This window comes from Acomys russatus, chromosome 20, assembly GCF_903995435.1.
Source record: "Acomys russatus chromosome 20, mAcoRus1.1, whole genome shotgun sequence".
In the NCBI taxonomy this organism is placed as follows: domain Eukaryota; kingdom Metazoa; phylum Chordata; class Mammalia; order Rodentia; family Muridae; genus Acomys; species Acomys russatus.
In genome coordinates, this window is record NC_067156.1 from 8,806,797 (window position 1) to 8,829,172 (window position 22,376).

Here is a 22,376-nt window from a genome sequence, read left to right on the forward strand (position 1 = left end):
TACAAATAAACAGGAAAAATCTTTTGATTACTTTCTGTATCCTATGTTATATAAAATGAAACATACGGAGAAGTACCAGCATTGTTGTTATGTGAAAGCAGAATCCATGAAAATATGATTAAAAATAAGGAAGTAAATGTTTATGAGCACATGTATATAAAGACACACAGGTGCATTTTGTGAGTCAATTTACCATTACTTTAACACTTCATCATAGACAACTATGAAGGAAACGTTTTATTTAGTCTTTCTGTTTTATATATTTCAGCCTACATTGTGATGGATTGGCCCATAGTTTTTTGGCTTTAGTAGAAACAGTGTGTCACAGTGGGAGTGCATGATATACTGAAATACTTGCATCACGGAGTGCCAGAAAGCCAAAGGAAACAGGAAGAGATAAATGTCCCCAAATTTACTCTAAAGGCTTGGCCCAGTGACCAAACCCAGGCATGAGTATGTCCCCACAACTCCCAATAGACCCAAGCCAAGGGCTATGTCTTATTACAAATGTACTGGTATAAACTACAGATAATTTTTAAAAATAAAATAAAAATAAAAGTAAGATTTTTAATTATTTATATACTTCTTTTAATTTAATCTTGGCTGAGGTGACCTGTGCTATTTTAAGTAAGGAATTTTAAACTCTTGATAATAATTAGTCAGCAGTATGACTTAATTAAAAAAACTATTAAGTAAAGATATTTTTGATCTCTACTAAATTTAACTTCCTTCTGAATTTCAGATTTCAGATTTAGAACTGTTAAGATATTATTTCTCTCTGCCATCAAGTTTAAGGACTCTATTTTCTTCAGAAGAGATCACAATGATTGTTGTGGGGTTCTGTTCACCCTGACACCATGTCAGCTTTCTGTTTTGCAAAGCAGCATTGTTTCCTAGTCACTGAGATTTGACCATGAAGAGACAATATGACCAAAGTGGTTCTTACTAAAAAAATAAAATAAAATGTAAATATTGATTTACATTATGAATTTTGGAATTACCAAGACAGGAAATATGTTTTCTTCAAGGTTGCCAAATGCAAATAGCCAAAACATAATGAATGTAACTTTAATATAATTCCTGATTGTTTTGTACTACTTCTTGCTGTATGTAGTTTATTTTATATGTGTGTGAAAATAAAAATGTATATGTAACATATATATTTTTTAAAAAGCACTTAACTGGGAGCTTGTCTACAGCTACAGTGGGGTAGATCCCTTATCATCACTCTGGGAAACAGGTGGGTATGACAGGGGATGGGTAGCTAAGAGGTATGCAAGCTGATCCACAAGGAGCCCAGTAAGAGACACTGTGCATGGTGTGGGCATTTTTATTTGTAGTTTATTATAAATATATTACATCCCAATTGCTACCCCCTTGCTGGTGTCTTCCCATTCCCATTTTCTCTCCCTCTTATGCTTCATTCTCTTTTACTAGACCTCTAATGAGGGAGGGGACTCCTCCCCCACCATCTAACCATAGCCTATCAGGATAGCCTCCATCCCTTTCCTCTGTATGCCTGCAAGGCCTCCGTGCTAAGGGCAAGTGATCAAACTGGGACACCAGAGTTCATATCTGAGGCAGTCTCTGTTCCCCTCCACCTCTTCCCTAATGTGGCGAATGGGCTTTCCATGACTTGCTACTTCTGAACAAAGAGTCTAGGTTCTTTGCATGCAAATGCCTTGGGCTTTTTAAACTTCAGAGGCCACTTCCAGAGACACACATCCTCCACAAGACCCACCTCCTAATCCTCTGTAATTAAGAGGGGTGGGTTAAGCATGTCTATATCTGAGCCTATGGGGCAGCATTTTCATTAACTACTATGGGGGCATTCTCACACAATTTGACAAGTAATAAACTAACCAAGAATTATTGATGAGTTGTATATAAAAAAAAAATGAAACTGTCTGTTCTTACAGTGCTTCATTTGCATAAATTCTAGGTATGAAAGTCTATATCAATGAGACCTAAAACAAACATGACATGAGACCTGGATCTAATTTCAAGTTCTTTAAATCTGCCTTTTTTTTATTTTTTATTAATTTATTCTTGTTACGTCTCAATGGTTATCCCATCCCTTGTATCCTCCCATTCTTCCCTCCCTCCCATTTCCTCTTATTCTCCTCCCCTGTGGAAATCTATCTGGTGTTATCTCTGAAAACTGGGACTAGGGCTTCCTCAAGACCCAGCTATTCCACTCCTTGGAATATACCCAGAAGATGCTCCAGCACACAACAAGAAAATTTGCTCAACCATGTTCATAGCAGTCTTATTCATAATAGCCAGAACATGGAAACAGCCTAAATGTCCCTCAGTAGAAGAATGGATAAAGAAACTGTGGTACATATACACTATGAAATACTACTCAGCTATTAAAAACAAGGAATTCCGAAATTTGTGGATAAATGAATTGATCATAATGAGTGAGTTAACCCAGAAGCAGAAAGACTCAAATGGTATATACTCACTTATAACTGCATACTAGCCCAAGGGGCATGTCCCACGAAAGCCTTCACTTCCCAGGAAATTGGGACAGAGGGAAGGACATCTTATTGGGACTCTAGATGAGAGAGAAACATGGGAGAATAAGCAAAGTAGAAGGATCCAGAGGGTGCTAGAAACCTACAAGTAGAACATTATGATAGGCAGTTTTGGGCGCAGGGGTCCCGCTCAAACTAAGGCACCAGCCAAGGACAGTACAGGCGGTAAACTTTAAACCCCTACCCAGATCTAGCCAATGGTCAGAACATTCTCCACAGTTGAGTGGAGAGTGGGATATGACTTTTACACATACTCTGGTGCCTCATATTTGACCATGTCCCCTGGAGGGGGAGACCTGGTGGCACTCAGAGGAAAGTTATAGCTATTATATTACTGTTGATCTTCCTTGGCTTTTTTATGGCTGACACCTCAAAAAGAGTATTGTATTCATTAGACCTTTCACTAAGAATCAAATTGATAGATATTTTATTTCAAACTATATCGTTTTATCATCCTACTTTTATTTTCCCATGATGTAAAATTGAGGGGCACATGAGAGAATTAGGTGGGAGAGATGGTTTAGTTATAATTGTATTTCATTGTATATACATTTGACATTCTCAAAGACAATACAAATTAAAAAAACCATACTTGCCTCATAAGTATGCAAACTTGAGAGGAAGGACAGCAGGTTACCAAGAAGAGACTTGATACCCTATGAGCATATACAGGGGGAGGAAATTCCCCCAGGAAATATGCATTTTTTCTAATGTTTGAGTTTATAACACTGTTATATCACTAACTTTTCTTTTCTCTCTGTAAATCCTCACATATATTCTTACATTATATCTGCCTAATTAATGCCTTTATCCACTATTACAAGATTATATGTGTACGTATATACATATGTGTTCAAAATTACAAAAATACAACCTGCCCAGTTTGTAAATGCTGTTTGCATGTATGTTTTCAGGATTGACAACTAAATATTAGAGAAACAGGATATGTCATTATTTAAGTATCTTTTTAATGATATTCATAATTTTATCTTAAAACAACTATTTGGCATAGATAATATTTTCTCTCTTCTTTTGTTGTTTTTGTTTTTAGTTTTTCGAAACAAGGTCTCTGTGTAGCAGTGGCCATCCCAGACTCGCTTTGTAGACCAGACTGGCCTCAAACTCATAGCAATCTGCCTGCCTCTGCCTCCTGAGTGCTGGGATTAAAGGCATGCACCACCATGCCAGGCACATTTTCTCTTCTTCTTCTTCTTTTTTTTTTTTTGTAATTATATTTTTTATTAATATATTCTTGCTACATCTCAATGTTTATGCCATCCCTTGTATCCTCCCATTCTTCCCTTCCCCCTCCATTTTCCCATTATTACCCTCTCCTATGACTGTTCCTGAGGGGGATTACCTCCCTCTGTATATGCTCATAGGGTATCAAGTCTCTTCTTGGCAACCTGCTGTCCTTCCTCTCAAGTTTGCATACTTATGAGGCAAGTATGGTTTTTTTAATTTGTATTGTCTTTGAGAATGTCAAATGTATATACAATGAAATACAATTATAACTAAACCATCTCTCCCACCTAATTCTCTCATGTGCCCCTCAATTTTACATCATGGGAAAATAAAAGTAGGATGATAAAACGATATAGTTTGAAATAAAATATCTATCAATTTGATTCTTAGTGAAAGGTCTAATGAATACAATACTCTTTTTGAGGTGTCAGCCATAAAAAAGCCAAGGAAGATCAACAGTAATATAATAGCTATAACATTTTTAAATAGTAATAGGTAAATAATGAATAGAGTAAGGAGCAAAAGAATAAATAGTGAAATAGAAAATTAATAAAATCAAAAATAGCCATGACAATAATAGTAAGAAGCATATTTTTTGGTTTTTTAAATTTAATTACTTTTATTTAATTAATGTTCAACCCATTTTAATAACTAAGTAATGAATGTTGGAGGGACACAGAGTCAAATCATCTTTGTGACACTTGGATCTTAATTGGAATGGATAGAATATTCCTAAAGTGACTTACTGTTAGAAGGTGACAGTAAATGCACTGTCACCACGTTTAAAATAGATACCCAGACATTTTTGTTAATTTTTTAGATTAAACTGTGTTCCTGAGAAATAATTGATTTTACTAGAATATGTACCCATGAGTTAATATTTTTCCAAAGACATTAATGAATACAGGTAAATCTGAAATAACAGAGAGCTTGACTAAAAATAGAGGAATGATGTTACAATAGACATGTTAATACATTGAGAAGGATAACAAGTAATACATCAAATAAACTAGCCAGCCAATATACATTAGCTAATTCTCTTAGTTTGACAAATGTGTATGTGTTCATATGTATTCCAACCAGCTAAGAATAAATTTGACTTGTTTCATCATAATTTTGTACAAGGAAGCTACATAATAGGTACTTGATTAAATGTATAATTATTTTCCTTTCCTAAATAGATTGCATTTTAGCTGCTAAAGAGTATGTTCTAGTAATTTGAAATTTAAAATACATATAGTTATTAGTTCAACAGGGGAAAGTGAGATTTTTTTCATGTCTATGTTTTTTTAATTAAACATCTTTTATGTTTTACATATATATTTATACTACTGCACACATATACAATAAACAATAAACGTATTGCAAGAAAAACCAAGACACAATCAGGAATTATATAACTTTTACATTCTTAGTGTTTTGGCTATTTGTATTTGAAAGCCTTGAAGAAAACATCTTTCCTATCTTGGGGCATCTAAAATTCTGAATGTAAATCAATCTCCATCACATCTTGTCATTATCAACTTAAAACATCTATCTAGACCTAAAGACATCTTATCATCTAAACAACTAAGCTTCATTGTACAACTAAGCTACCTGGTCTTCAACTCCATGTGTGTGAGGAATAATCTAACATTTGAATTCTATACCACTGTATCTAAAGTTAAACTATTTTGCACCTATATACTAAATTCTATACCAGTGAATAAAAAATAAACTTGTGAGTGACAGTTAAGGCATTATGTTGAGGAGTAGATTCGCTAATCTACTTTTTGTTCTATCTTCTCTATATATTTCTATATCCCCCATTCTTTCTTTTTCAACCCCTGCCTCCAAACTTAAGAATGTAAGATAATAGAAAAGAGAGACACCTCTGAACCTAATCTTCTTTTCTCCTCTAGTAAAACCAGTAATAACTTGTAGCCAACCCCATTGATAATAACTCTCTACAGGCTAAGAAACAATCAAAAACCAATGAACTCCCCTTATAGGGAAAGGGACATTATATATACTCTTATGGTTTCTTCTGCCTGAATTGGGATGAATAATACCTTTGTATGGGACAAAATAAAATTGAGGGAATGGTTAAATAAGCTAGGAATAGCAATTTTGGTCAAATTTTTAAAGTTTGAGAAATTCCAGGCTTAATTAGAATCTTCTGTGGGACAGTGTGAAATGCTGGACCAATTGGGATTGGAAGGTTTTGTTTTGTTTTGTTTTGTGTTTTGTTTTTTGTTTTTTGAGACAGGATTTCTCTGTTTAGCTTTGACCTTCCTGGACTTGCTTTGTAGACCAGGCTATCCTCAAACTCACAGCAATGCACCTGCTTCTCCCTCCCAAGTGCTGGGTTTAAAGCTTTCTTTTTTATATAGTTTATTCAGATTACATCTCAATTTTTATCACTTTGATTGTCTCTTTCCATTCCTCCCTCCCCCTCTTTCACTCTGGTACTATTCCCTAGGTCTGTGACAGAAGGGGACCTCCTCCCCCTCATATGTTCAAAGCCTACCAAATCTCATCTTGGTCGCCTGCCTATTCTTTCTCTGAGTGCTACCATGCCTCCCCTCCAAGGGGAAGTGTTCAAATACAGGGCACCATAGTTCATGCCTCAGAGTCAGTCCCTGCTCTCCACATGACTGTGATTAATGCCTTGTCCCTTGGCTAGATCTGAGTAGGGGTTCAATATTTACTGCATGTATTGCCTTTGTTGGTGCAGTAGCTTGAACTGACCCCCGCCCCTGGGTCCATGTCCACTCATCATGATGTTCTTCTTGTAGGTTTCTAGGACCCTCTGGATCCTTCTATTTCCCTATTCTCCAGTACTTCTCTCACCTAGAGCCCCCATAGGTGTTCCCTGTCATTGATGTTAAGGGTATTAATGACCAGTGGTTGTTAGTTCCTTTTGTCTTGATGTTGGTGGTCTTAGAGTGTGTGTTTCTGTGTTTTGCATTTGTGGATGTGGATTTTTTTACTTCCTTTGTTTTCCTGGGTGTAGTTAGCCTTCTTTATTTGGAGTGTTCCCTCTAGAACCTTCTATAGGGATTGATTTGTGGTTAGGTACTGATTAAACTTGGTTTTGTCATGGAATATCTTGTTTTCTCTATTTATGGTGACTGAAAGTTTTCCTGTGTGTAGTAGTCTGAGTTGGCATCTTTGGTCTCTTAATGTTTACATGCCTTCCATCCAGGCCCTTCTAGCTTCACAGTCTCTGTTGAGAGGGCATTTGTAATTCTGATGGGTTTGCCTTTATATGTAACTTGACTCTTTTCTCTTGCAACTTTCTTTGTTCTGTACATGTAATGTTTGGATTAGTATGTGACAGGAGGATTTTCTTTTCTGGTAGAATCTATTTGGAGTTCTGTAAGCTCCTTTTATGTTTATGGGCATTCCTTTCCTTAACTTGGGAAGTTTCTACTATGATTTTGTTAAAAATATATTCTGGGCCTTAGAGTTTGGAGTCTTCTCCTTCTTCTATTCCTAATATTATTATATTTGGTCTTTTTATTGTGCCCCAGATTTCTTGGGTGTTTTGTGTCAGGAACTTTTTATTTTTAATGTTTTCTTTGACTGATGTATCGATAGCTTTTATCTAATCTTCCACACTTGAAATTCTCTGTTCCTTCTCTTGTTTTTGGTTGACATGGTTTGAGTCTGTCATTCCTATTCTCTTCCCTATGTTTTCCAACTATAAGATTGCCTTAGCTTGTGTTTTCTTTGTTGCTTTTGATTCCCTCTTTAGGTCTTGAATAGACTTATTTATTTCTTTCTCCCACTTGATTGAAATTTTCTGTAATTCTTTATAGGATTTATTCAATTCCTTGATCTGTTTGGATGTATTTTCCTGTAATTCTCTGTATGATTTATTTAATTCCTCATCTCTTTAAAAGTGTTTTCATGTATTTCTTTGAGTAATTTATTTTCCTTGATCAAAGCTTCTATCATTTTCAGCACCTCAGTTTTAAAGTCTTTTTCATGTGCTCCATGGGTGTTCATATCTTCTGGGCTTTCTTTGTTAGGATCACTGTCTTCCAGTATTATTATGAGGCTCTGAGTTTTGCTGCTAGTCTTCTTGCATTGTCCTCTAAGCATTTGGTTGTCTCTGGTGTTAGCAGGCCCAGAGGTTCCTCCAATGAGGTTGTACTACCCCACGTTGGCCAGACAGATTGGGAGCAGTTAGAGAGTTCCAAGCCAAAGGTTGTTTGCTAGGGTTCCCCAGAGTCCTCCTCAGGATGTTGGACAGTGGATGTTAGAGCCTGCACCCACCTCAGATTAGCTATGTTTCCTGATTGTACCCCAGTTTGGTGAGGCAAGGAAGGAGCGGGCTGAGAGATTTTCAAGCCCAAAGTTTCACAGGTGCCCTACAGTCCTTTTGGAGATGGCAGGGCTCTGTCTATCTGCTCTGTGTTTTAGATGGGCTAGCCCACTAAGCATCTGGGAGCCCATTAGAGATTCATGCTTGAAGCTGCTTGGGTGGCCCACAGACATTTTTGAAGTGGCAGCAAATGTGAGTCTTGGTCTGTGCCAGGCTCAGCTCTGTCTATCTGCTCTGTGTCTCAGATGGGTCCGGCTGGTAAGCCACTGGGGGACTGAGAAGGACCAGAGTCCATAGATGCTAGTGTTTTCTACAGGCCTTATTGTGGTGTCCGGCTATGCTTATCTGCTCTGTGCCCCAGTTGGCCTAGGCCAGTAAGCTGATGGCCAGAAGAGAGAGATTAGAGCTCAAAGCTGTTCACAAAACAGCAGCTAATATGGGGTGTGGCCTGCAGAGGTCTCTGTTCTGTGTTTCTTCTCTGTAAGCTAGATGGATCAAACCAATAGGCTGTAGTTGGGCAGGATGAGTTCAAAGCCAGAAGCTGCTAGCAAACAGCTATGGGGATTGTGGCCAGAGCAGGTCTCTACTCAGGCTGTTTGCTTTGTATCTTATTTGTGTCAGAGCAGTATGCTTCTGGAGCACCGGACGGAGGCCCAAAGTTGCTCACAGCCTAGCAACTAATGCGGATTGTGGCCCAAGCCCGTCTCTGCTCAGGCTGTTGGCTTTCGGTATTAGCTGTGTCAGAATAGAATGCTTGAGGCAGGTGGGCAGAGACAAACCAAGGCCAAAAGTTGCTCACAGAATGGCAGTTAATGCACACTGTGGCCAGCACCTGGATTCAGCTCTGTTGGTATGCTTCTTGTTAATAGATGTGCCCAGCTGGTAAGCAGCTCTGGGGGGTCAGGGGCTGTGAGAATTCAGAACTCCAAGCTGCTCCTATGCTCCACAGGCCACCTTGAGATGGCAGGGCTCTGCTTATCTGCTTTGTGACCCAGCTGGCTAGACTAGCAAGTAGATTGGGGCTGAGAGGGAGCAGAGCTCAAAAATGCTTTGGTGCCCTGCACTCTTTCTCTGGAGGCAGCTAATGTGGATTGTGTCAGGTGCTGGGACTCAGCACTGCCTGTCTCCTCTCAGTCCTGTATCTGGCAAGAGGTAGACAGGTGGTGAGAGCCCTGAGCTGCATGGATATCCCACAGTACTTCTGAAGATGGCAGCTAATGTGGGCTTTCTCCCTGATTTTTCTGTGGGTTGGCTGGGTGGCCAGGGGTCGGATTCAGCTATGCTCCACACAATGTGGAATCCTCTCACCTGGGAATCAGTTTCACTGGGGTTTGTAGCTCTCAGTTTGGTCTTTATGTTGCTGTGCAGTCCTGGTTTTCAGATGGAGTGTGTGGTCAGTGCCACCATTTTGGATAAAAGTCTTAAAGTTGGAAGGGATAACCATGGAGATGTAACAAGAATAAATTAATAATAAAAAAATTTTAAAACAGAAAGCAAAGATACATTAAATAGCATTTTTCAAAGAAACATATAATAAATAAATGAAAATTCCAATACTCTGGATAAAACATGAAATGGAAAGTAAACCAATGTAGCATGAATTGTGGTAGCCATTACACAGATATTTTATGCTCTTCATAAATATTTAGAGTCAAAATAAGGAAACCAAACAAATAAGTTTCAATAGATGGTAAAGTGTGAAAGAGACACATATAAACAATGGAATATCATTCAGCCTTAAAGAAGAATGGATTTCTTACAGACATCAACATACATTTGCCTTGAAGACGTTATACTAAGTGAAAATATTCTGATTCCAACACTGTCAGAGATCTGGGCAGGGGATTAGGTTGGAAGAGGGAGGGAAAGTTGGAAATGGAAAATAGGATCTTGGACTTAACAATTGGGATATAATGTAAATAAATTATAATAATTTAAAAAATTAAAAGAGCCTTGTGAATGCAACTAAATGCTGTTCTTTAAATACATAAATTCATAGAGATGGAAATAACAATGATTGTAAGCCAGACCTTGCAAGGAATATGCTATATGGATGGTTGGATATGGAAGAGAAAATGGTTCCTGAAATGGATCAGTATGAGTGATGGAATCATACAAAATTGTAAGTTCAAAGAATTCTGGCTACTGGCATCAAAAAATTTGTTTTAATGCCAGTGATGCGTGTATATGTTTAAAATGATTCAACTAGAAAAGTGTATGGAGACATGCATAAAAATAAATTAGACATAATAATATTTAAAAAAAACCAGAATTCCCACATTTAATAGACAGTGAAATAACTAACTACTTCATTTCATTTAGTTGGTCAGTTAACAATCGATAATATAGTTCAGGTAGTGTCTCTACACAATTAAAGAATTACTTTGACATTCTCTTCGTCTCCCTTCGGGTATTTATGCAAGCCATTAGTAACTATGGCACGAGTTTTGTAAATTTTCTTGACTCTATTAACTATATAAGGAGAAAGAACAACAAATAATTTCCTTCCCTATTTTTATTGTGTAATTTTCATTAAATGTTTATTGACTTTAATGGCTGTTCACATAATGCTAGGTCCACTAGTGATGTATTGGTTACTCTGTTTGACCCTCTTCTCTCTCCTCCATTTTTATTCCTTGACTCCTCTTGCTGTTTATTATCATTTCCTCACTATAATTTTGTCACTGGAGATTCAAAAAACTTGCAATGCCAACCTATTATGTAATGTTAATTGAACCTCACATTTATTTATCACACACACACAAATAAAACATGAGTGTAGAAAAAAGCACAATAATAAACTGGGATAATGTGGAGTTCTGTGCAAACACAATAATTGCCCACAAGAAAAGAGACTTGTAGTTGATCTTAAATATAAGTTAATGATAATAAGTTTGATTTGATAAATTTACCCCCAAACCTTTATTGGCAGTACATGAAATATAACAGCTTTTTCTCTTCACTGTGTTGCGACTAACATGATTTTCAAAAGAATGTTTTATATTGCTGCTTTCAGCATGAAGACAGTAGCTCCAGTATGTTCTCTCATTGCAAATTAGAAATGAGAAGCACTTTAAGAATGTTGAACCTAGATTAGCACTCAGCATTCACCTAAGCCTTCCTTTTTTTCCAATAGAGCAAGTAGAAATGTCTCGCATCCCTTCTCTTCTTTTGTTCTTTCCTGATTAGTTTTATTCTTTACTCATGCTGAATTATGCTTTTGCTTCTGAACTTAACTTATAGACAAAAAATATTATTTTTTCACCTTACTGTGTGTGCATCATACTTCTAACATGACTTACAACTCAAGAAGCATAGAGTAAAATGACATTTTTAGTGAGGAAGCAAAATAGATTTCAGAGTAACTCCAAGATAGCAATGCAAATTAAATGAAAATTGGAAGAACAAGATTTTTTCAGATGAATAGGTATTTTCTTACAGAGTAAATACAGGGTTGCTTGAGCGGAAAAAGCACTGATTGGCAAAAGACAGGAGAAAGGCTTCTCCACTTTACATATAAATAAAACCAAGATTTTAAAATATGTTTATGAAGTTACAGAACCAATTTCAACTCCTAACAAGAATCTCCTAAACTTTCAACTAACCAATAAAAGAATTATAAATCTAATTAGCAAGTGAATATTTTCTGCTTATTTGTGGAAGCACAAAAATGCATTTAATCCTTGTCCATAATTTAAGTAATATATGCAATATAAATGAAAACTTCAAAATAGAATCATTCACATGATTATGTAATCCCTTTTTAAATAGATAAAAATTACTATGTAAGATATATATCCATTGTAGCATTTGTGGTAATAAAAAACCCAACAACCATCATTTTAGGACATACAACTTCTATTTCCTCATATTTTTAATGTTTATGAGTGTGGATGTATGTAGGGACATGTCCACAAGGATTGTGTGTCTGGTCATGGGAAGTTCATATCATGCCACAGGACATGAAAACTTTTCCTTTCAAGTGTGACTACAAGAGCTTTTATCTGCTAATCCATTTCTCTAACCCCTAATATAAAATTCTTAATATAAAAATAACATAAACACCCTGAAAATACATTATTCATGTAGGCAAACATTAGCATAAATTCTTACTCTCAAGCTCTACTGATGAATCTCCAATATGTATTTTGTGTACACCTTGTAAGAGAAATTAGGTGGAGAGGCAGACAGCACTATCTCAATAGGCTGAGACTATTTAATGAAACAGTGAAGAGCTTCAGCTTTCCTGTGGGATGAAAGTTGAGCATTCTTAGAGGGGCTACTAGGTAGATGTATATGCCTTCAAAAAACACACACAGGCATGCACATACACACACACACACAGCTGAGGAAGTTACATCACTTTTTGTTGTTTTATTAGAAGCTGAGTGGATTATTTTTGATAGCGGGACATATTATTTCTCAGGTGGACCTGAACAGTTAGGCTTGGACCAAGTACTTCTTTATGGCTCATGGCTATTGGCCCGTGCAGCCTGATTCACTTCATCATGGCCTCAGCTATTACACAACACACAATACACAGTTCAATAAAATTGGTGAAGTGTGAGCAATTGTTAATGGGGTGTATTGCTTCTTCCAGAAGCTATATTATAAAAATGCACAAGTAAAAATACAAAATTTTACTTTAGATACATTTAAATATATAATAAAAACATTCCTTAGTAATGTATATTTAAATTAAAAGTAATCACTAATTTTTTGGGATGGATATGCATTTCAAACTTGATAGTGTTCACAGCAAAATTATTTGTTAGCAATTTTAATTAGATTGTTTTAATTAGCGCAGTTTAATGAGTTGCACCAGTATAGATTTAAGTTGCTGTGGCAAATACTATGAACTAGATGGCTTATCAGCAACATACAATAATTTGTCCTTTTAGGTTTTGCCTTCTTGATTACTGTAAACATTTGAATCAAAAATATTATGACAATTCTTTGTTGATTTTCTAAATGCAACAAAGACCTAAATTATTGCCCTCCAACATTGATGTTACTAAGCATCTGTGCTTCATGAATGGCTGTCTAGCCTCACATGCAGGGAAAGGGAAGAAGTACTCTGGAATCTCTTTCTTTCTTTTTTTTATCAATCTCTTTTATTTTATTAATTTATTTATATTACATCTCAATGGTTATACCCTCCCTTATCTCCTCCCATTCCTCCCTCCCTCCCATTTTCTGCTTACTCCCTTCCCCTATGACTGTGACTGAGAAGGACTTCCTCCCCCTGTATATGCTCAGAGGGTTTCAAGTCTCTTCTTGGTAGCCTGCTATCCTTCCTCTGAATGCCACCAGGTCTCCCCATCCAGGGGACGTGGTCAAATATGAGGCCCCAGAGTACGTGTGAAAGTCAGACCCCACTCTCCACTCAACTGCGGAGAATGTCCTCTCCATTGGCTAGAAGAATGGATAAAGAAACTGTGGTACCTATACACTATGGAATACTACTCAGCTATTAAAAACAAGGAATTCTTGAAATTTGAGGACAAATGGATTGAACTAGAAATGATCATAATGAGTGAGTTAATCCAGAAGCAGAAAGAGTTTAATGGTATATACTCATTTATATCTGCATACTAGCCCAAGGGGCATGTCTCAAGAAAGTCTTCACTAACCAGGAAACTGGGACAGAGGGGAGGACATCCTATTGAGACTCGAGATGAGAGAAGCATGGGAGAATGGCAAAGCAGAAGAATCCAGAGGATCCTAGAAACCTACAAGAAGAAAATTATGATAGGCAGATTTGGACCCAGGGGTCCTGCTCAAACTATGGCACCAGTGGAATCTCTTTCATAAGAACAGTAAACCACCCATGAGGCCATTACTCCTGTGGAATAATCCTTACCCACATCTCCACTTCCCAAATCTATCATCTTGGGAGATATAACTTCAACATATAAGCTTAGGGAGAATAAAGTTATAGAGACCATAGATGATAGATGAACAAATTTAAAAGAAAGAAGATAAATGGATAGGTAGATGATAGACAGATGGATGGATAGATGGATAGATAGATAGATAGATAGACAGACAGACAAATAGTTTGAATTCTTCCTTTCCAATTTGTATCCACTTGATCTTAATGCTCTAACTAGGACTCAAGTACTATAGTGAAAAGATACAGAGAATGGAGAAGGTTGTCGTATTCCTGATTTCAGTAGGATTGATATCAGTTTCTCTCCATTTAGTTTGAAGCTGTGTATAGACTTGTTGTATATTGCCTTTATCATGTTTAGTTATGTGCCTTGTATCCCTGTTCTCTCTAGGACTTTTAACATGAATAGGTGTTGGATTTTGTCAAATGCTTTTTCAGCATTAAAGGAGATGAATGATCATGTATTTTTTCTTTCAGTTTGTTTATATAATGAATTATATTGATGGATTTCCATATGTTAACTAACCCCTACATGCCTGGGATGAAGCCTACTTGGTCATGGTGAATGATATCTTTGAAGTATTCTTGAATTCTATTTGTGAGTGTTTTGTTGAGTATTTTTCATCAATGTTCATAAGAGAAATTGGTCTGATTTTCTCTTTCTTTATTGAGTATTTCTGTGGTTTAGGTATCAAGGTGACTGTGGCATCATTGAATGAGTTTGATAATGATACTTATGATTCTATTTTGTGGAATAGTTTGAAGAGAATTGGTGTTAGCTCTTCTCTGAAGGTCTGGTAGAATATACAATACTTCCCTGAATTCATTTAGGCTGGGTGTTTTGTTTTTGTTTTTTTGTTTTTGGTTTTTTTTTTTTAATTAGGAGACTTTTGATAACTGTCTCTGTGTCCTTAGGTGTTATTTCATCTTCTCCTTTGAGAAGGTGCTAACTTGCACTCTCTGTATACTCGGGTAATTAACTTTATTCCTTCTCAAATCTCTGATAGGGTTTAAGACCAGATAGTTTAGTTTTACATTAAGCTTAGTAGTTTAGGGGTTAAGATGTTTTTACATCTAGATAGATGTTTTAAGTTGATAATGATGAGATATGATAGATATTGATACATTAAGAATTTTAGTTGCACCCAGATAGGAACATTTATATAATTCATGACTGTTTCGTGGATCTTCTTGCTCTAGTTAGCTTATTGTATATATGTGTAACAATATAAATGTATATGTAAAACATTTAATAAAAAAGAAATAGTAGATAGATAATAGATGGGATGTAGATAGATAGATAGATAGATAGATGGATAGATAGATAGATGATAGATAAATTGTAGATTCTACATAGATAGGGGGTAGAAATAAAATAGATGGGTTAATGTGGAGGGTTGAAAGATGAAAAAGGATTGATAGATGATAATTGACAGATAACAAGACTGATATACAATTGGTGACAAATGTATAGATAGAAGATAGAATTAAGGTAATAAACTGATAGGCACATGAGAAAATTCTGTAAAAATAGGCAAAATCCAATTTATTTACGGATATTATAAGAAAATTATGGCAAATGAACCCCTAAAATGAGTCCAAACTTAAATACATGTGTATAGGTAAAATCTAAATAGATTATTGCTAGTATAAATGCCTTTCCTTAAGACTATTATTGAGAAACCTGGTATTCTATTTTCTGGGAAAATATTGAATTTAAACATGACAAAGGATTCCTCATGCCACAAATTCAAAACAAGTGAAGAAAGACCCGAGTGATAATATTGCATGGTATATGCAATGATATTCAGGATGATCAAATAATCACAACTTCATGAAAATATAATGGTGTAAGTGAATGGAGGGGTTTATTATATACTATGGTTAATTCCTTTAGTCATCTTAGCTAGAGTAGGGGTTCAAAGTTTTTCATCTAATTCTTTTATGCAGTTTCAGATATAAACAATGTTTGTGACTAGTTAGTTTAAATTGCCCATTTATACCGTATAATGCAGGGATCTTCTCTTACTTATAGTCATGAATAAAGAATGAGATGTCACAGAGGGAAGGTATTTTGCTTCATGTTTGAAGCATAAACATCTTTCCATGGTTTTCATCTAGCAGGTATACCTCTAATGGTTTGAGTTAAAGGAAATAATGTCAACTATATGTTTCATTTTTAGCATACTGCCCCATCCTTCATATTTGGTGCTTTTAATTCTTCACAAAATTATGCAAAAATTATTTGAAATATCTATAATTTTATCAACTATATTCTGTATACCATGAATTTATCTACCTGTATGCATATATATATACATATATATATAGTGATGAAACACACATACATATATATATACATATATATATAGTGATGAAACTATAGTAATATATAAAACAGAGAATTAATTACTTTCTACAACAAAGTAAATTCTCTAAGATGTATAGTCAAACAATTTATGCCTCAGGTATAATTCATCATGTACTAGTAGTCTGTAGATCATATATTCTCATATTAAATAGTGAGTGTATGTGATGAGCATTAAATAAATTACCTAAAATGATCACATTTACATACACTTATATCACTCTGAAGCAAAATTCTCACATTTTTATTATATGCTGAAATGAGGAAAGGTTTACTTTTTCAGTATTTATTGATGGTCACACAGTGTTGCCGTCGTCTGAATTCACCGTTACTCTTCTGGTTATATATGGCAAGCTATTCATGGCATCAGTACTTATACTCCTAGGCTTGGAATTATGTCTGTGGGCATTTACCTTAGATGTGATATTTTCATCATGTCAGTCTTCTAAAAAAGACTAGGAGCAAGAATTCCTTTCTACACCAGAGATACAGTGTTTTGTGGGGGAAAAACAACAAGGACAACAAAAACAAAAAACAGAAGCCAGATAGTAGACAATTATATAATAAAATACAGTTTAGTTAATCTAAGATAATAAACATATACTCAAGTTTTCTGATAATCTGATTTATCTGTATAAACCAATAATTTTTCATATAAATTTAGATTATGATTTTTGATTAATATGCATTGGTTATTCATATACTTGTAAAATGTCTTTATTGTGATTTATATACATAGAGAAGGTATGTCAACTAGTTCCATTATATGTTGAAATATATGTTTTAAGAAGATGTTATATTAGTTTAATTTATAACAGGCAAATTCTAACCAAAGTTACATTTGTTTTTCTTTCTCATCATTAATTATTTACAAGCTGATAAGAATTAGCCACATTGTAATGAGCACTGTGTATTTTACAATGATTTTGCCATTAAGTTTAATTTATGACATAAATTTGAATTCTCATTCTATCTTAAAATACTTATTGTGACAAACATATTGTGGTATGCATTTTCTGGGGATAATCTAAGAAAGCAACAAATAATGTGTTTCTCACAGAAATTAAAAAGCAGAGAAATGTCATATATTATGTATTTTATAAACTTCACATGAGATGGACTTCTTTTTTGATACAGATTTAATTCCAGTGGTTCATTTTAAGCCATAGGTTATGGGCCCAGTTTAAATAGATAAGTGTTTTATTTTATTTTTAATTATGCACCGATGTGTGCCTGTGTGTGAATATGCACATGTAAGAGCACTTGCTTTTAAGTGCAGACATAATTGTGATGTGACTCTACTGGCATTTTAATTTATTCATACCATAGAATGCCACAATAACTGATTCAAGAACCACAAATCTCCACACAAGAAGAAAACAAAATCAATGACAAAGCAGCACCACCACCACACCAACAAAGAGGAAAAAGTGAGTATCAGCCAAGATTTTTAGTCATAATGCACTCTCTTTCCATCATTCTAAAATCATCTGCTCAGTTTGTGTTGCCTTTAAGTATTTGTTTTATCTTATAGTTTACATGATTAAGGAAGCCATCATTCTAGGAGAAAAGGGAGTCAGGTGTGAAAACTGAGTAAGTGTATACATGGTTTTGGAACCTTGGTCCTTATTTTCGGAGATGCTCTGGGGGTCAAGTGACAATGACAAGAAGACCCACTTTTAAGTGGTCTGCCTGAGGAGAGATGATGACACATTCAGCATACCTAAAATGTGCTTTAAAATGTTAAAATATTTATGGTTGTGAGTCTAGCCTTTAACGGCTGAGCCATCTCTCACATTTGACCATGTCCCCTGGAGAGGGAGACCTGGTGGCACTCAGAGGAAGGACAGCAGGTTACCCAGAAGAGACTTGATACCCTATGAGCACATACAGGGGGAGGTAATCCCCCTCAGGAACAGTCATAGGGGAGGGTAATAAGGGGAAAAGGGGAGGGAGGGAAGAATGGGAGGACACAAGGGATGGGATAACCATTGAGATGTAACAAGAATAAATTAATAATAAAAAAATCAGAAAAAAATAAAATGTTAAAATATTTTCAAGTTTCTGTTCAAGAGTTTCACAAATATTTGAGAGGCATTCCAGAAATAACTCAGATGCTCCTACAGTTGACATTCAGCATTTAAGAAATAAACTTGGGCTCCAGCTGAAACAGATATCTCACTGAAACTGACAGTATGAAGTCAGAAGTAGACACAGAAGGACTGCTAATAAACCTTTTCCAAGGCAATAAATAAAGCAATCATACTTTGGATTAAAAACTGGGTGTTTCAAGTGGAAAGTTTTACTTGACTCACTGTATCGAATGGTTTTCTTGCAGAAAACGGCTAGCGGTTCAGAAAACAAACACCTCAGAACTCAAAACAGTGACAAATGAATAAGAAGGAGAGATAAGACAAGACACTCTGAAGGGAGCCATTTTTCAAACTCGTCTCAGTGCGAAGATTCATCACATATTTATCTAAAGCAAAGAACACACTTCCAGTGAGGTTTGTTGGCTCCTGTATTATCTTTCATACATTATTCAATATTGACAACAAAAAGAAAGTAAAAGTTTACCAGTATATCTTTGAAAGAAAAATTGTGTTTTTATTTTAATTTTCCATGGTTTAATTAGATGAAATTATTTTTCAAAACTGGCTAAATGAGTTGTGGATACAAATTAAATACTAGAATGTTTGCAAAGTGAAGATGCGGTTATGCATTATGGCAAGTTCACTAGAAACCATTCACTTAACAGTATATATATATGTATATATATATATACAAAGTCCTTAATTATCTCACTGCTTAGGTCCATGCTAACATGCTTATATTCTGATTCCCGATCAGTCCAGAAAGAAAAGGTGCAAGATTATTTTGGGCCTTGCAGAAACCAGGGCTTCACACATCTGACAACACTTTAATGAGGACACTGAAACGAATGTAAAATCATTTCCACTTTTAGTTTCACAACTCTTTTGTTAGTGCTGCAAAAGAACAGGGTGTTATGATAACTGTTGGGTGTTTATTTTAGGTGTACCTTATTCTTATGAGCACGTATTGAAATGCAAAGATTGATTATTTTTTTAGCACCATCTGGTTAGGTTGGACTCGGTGCAAGCTCACCTAAACCTGGCTAGAAATAGGAAATATTATATCTAAAGGTATATGAAAAAGACAATACCTCGAATTATTTAGGTATCATAATATCTAATGATTTCAGTAATACATTCAAAACCTAAGAGACATAGGCTGAACCAAAGAAAATAAGAACAAAGGCTAAGAAAAGAAACACACCAGATCAAGCCTAGATCAAGCCATTAATGTGGATCTCTTAAGGTTAAAATATGAGGATCAAAATTTGCTTGTAGTTATTGCCCTTTTTAAATTTTTGCCCCAGAAAATTAAAGTGTTAGGCTCTCTTAACGCTATACTATTTTACATCAGATACTATGGAGAGTTGCAAGAGACATTCCTTTTGTTAGAAACACATAAAAATTAATAAAACATAACTCATGATTACGAGTCATAAATAATAATTGAAAAATATTAGCAAATCCATATATTATCTTACAGTATCCACTCAAACTAATTAATTAATACTATAACAACATTTGCTAATATTTTTGAGTAGTATATTTCTTAATTTAGAGTACCTAAATGGGTGACATTTCCGTGATATATTTTAAACTTTAATACAAATAGTACTAATCAAAAAGGTTATATGCTCACTTTACCTTTGCTCCAGTAAACAAATTTTTAAGTGTAATAGTGTTTAAGGACATGTTTAAAGAATAAATTGCTATCTATTGCTAAATCTTCTAAGCTTAACACCCTAGCCCCTCCTTTCTCAATCAAATTCACAGTGCTAAGTAAATATTTTCACTGTCTGAAAACGATTAAATTAAAAATTGCAATTTCACTTCAGATTATTGCATCCAACCCTTATCATATTTTTGCTGGGTACATAAACCATGTCACTTCAGGGGGATTGAAAATACGTAGTGCATGTTGAGTTCAATCTCTCAATATTTGTTACTGTATATTTATCAGGCTCATGGGGAATTTAACTGTTTCATTTGCTCTCAATCAGCTTTTTAGTTGGTTAACCATGAAAATAACAATTTACTCTTCTGCCAATATCATAGTGAATCATTTTCCAGTTTAGAACACAACACATTGTATTATTCATTTCTAAAAGCTGCAACATAAATTTGATAGAAAACAGTTAATTTGAAGAAAATAAAGTATATCCTTTGGATTTTGAGAATTTTCATAAAACCATTTAAAGAGACAATTAAATTCAAGGGGGAGCAAAGGAAAACCTTGGAACAACCTTCATATTGACCAACCCCCTTATCGTTTGGGTCTTTACATTGTACAATCATTTCCAATGCTGGGTTATGTGCAGAGTAAATCACTCACACAATCTCTCAAAAGGAAATAATCCACTAAGGTGAACATAGGTAATTTTAGGGTCCTCAGAGGTTTCAAAGCACAATACACAGAAATATGCAGGTATCCAGGGGAACAAGGGCTTCACTCTTGAATGAGTCCTCAATGACCAACCAGTAGCCGTCCACCAACTCTTCCTGTTGCTCAGGTTGCGTATTTCTATCGGGTTCATCTGATTTGTCAGCTCTTCTGGTTTCGGGCATTTCCTCATCTTGGTAAGATCTCTCTGCTTTTCTCAGAAGGGCTAATCAATCTTCTTTTAATATCCAGCCTGTAGCTTCTATGTCATTCAGGATCACTCATGTCAGTTACCAGCCGACGAAGAATTTCATAAACCTGTCTAGCGTTTTGCTTACTTATTTTGAACTTATGCTAAGCTTGTATTGCCAAATTTTCACTGAATCCTTGTGTTAACATTTCCCAGGAGAAAACAGGGTTAATCATAACAAAGCTTTAAAAGTACAAAGTCTCAGTTTCACATAGTTTTTGGATGAATCTTCCACTGTGAGATCAAGAACTGAAGGAGCTGCAATGTAGTAACACTGCATCTCTGAACTGTTTTAAGAAGTTGAGCACCATGATCCTGACTTTGAAATGTAGTCAGTTTCAGGATCTTATCTACACTTGGCCGGGTTTTGTGTGTGCACACATAGTAATTACAGACTGTAATGTAGCCTACAGTTGCAAAGAGCATAGCTCCATCCTTATTATATTTCTTAAATACTAGGGAGTAGTGCCATCTTTCATCATCCACGTCAGTAAAGCCAGCAGTTCCAATAAACCACACCAAAAAGGCCTGAAGCCTTTCATGACATTCTTGAAGCCCCTACTTGTCCTGTCAGCCTTGGATATCTGAAAAGTAAAGTTTCCTTCTCTCGTTTGACTAGGAACTGAGTATGTATGAAGAAGGGTGCTAAGTGGGTTGAAATCGGCTTCCTTATCAGCAAAACAAAACAAAACAAAACAAAAAAAAAAACAAAATCATTTGTGTTTGTGCAAAACCCAGGTAAAATGACTTTGCTTTCAACATCATCTGCCTCCACACAAAGTTCTCATCAACTTTAGATGTATATTCAACACGGAACATTGTTGACAGACCATACAGCCATACAGTACAGCAGAATCCTCAGACCCTCGTAACCCAAAGCAGTTTCATCATCCTCAGAGAAAGTGCTAGTGTCATTCTCAAAATCTTCAGGAAAAGGAACTAATTCCAGTTTGACTGCTGTGTTGGTGTTACATTTGTACTCAGCCAGTTTTTTCTCCACTGAACTCTTATATTTCACCGTATAAATTTCCAGTGCACCAAATCCAGCCATTTCTGAGCTGTAAGCACCCTTGGATAAGGAAGGACAAATCAACTTGGCCGACTACTGATGATTATTAACAAATTCTCACTGATCTTGAAACTCATTTGAAAACTAAAATAGTGTATTATATAACTCAAATGTGTCTCATTCTCCTGTTAAATATTCTGGTTTTCTGCTGGTTTTTGAGATTTCCTCGGTAGTTCTAACCATGTTTGTGTGTGGGTGTGTGTGGTTTTGTTTTGTTTTGTTTCAC

At 35.5% G+C, this 22,376-nt stretch overlaps 1 pseudogene; it reads right to left on the reverse strand.

The window, feature by feature from the left end:
- Positions 1-20,775: 20,775 nt before the first annotated feature.
- LOC127204744 (histone acetyltransferase type B catalytic subunit-like) lies at positions 20,776-22,132 on the reverse strand (annotated as a pseudogene).
- Positions 22,133-22,376: the final 244 nt, after the last annotated feature.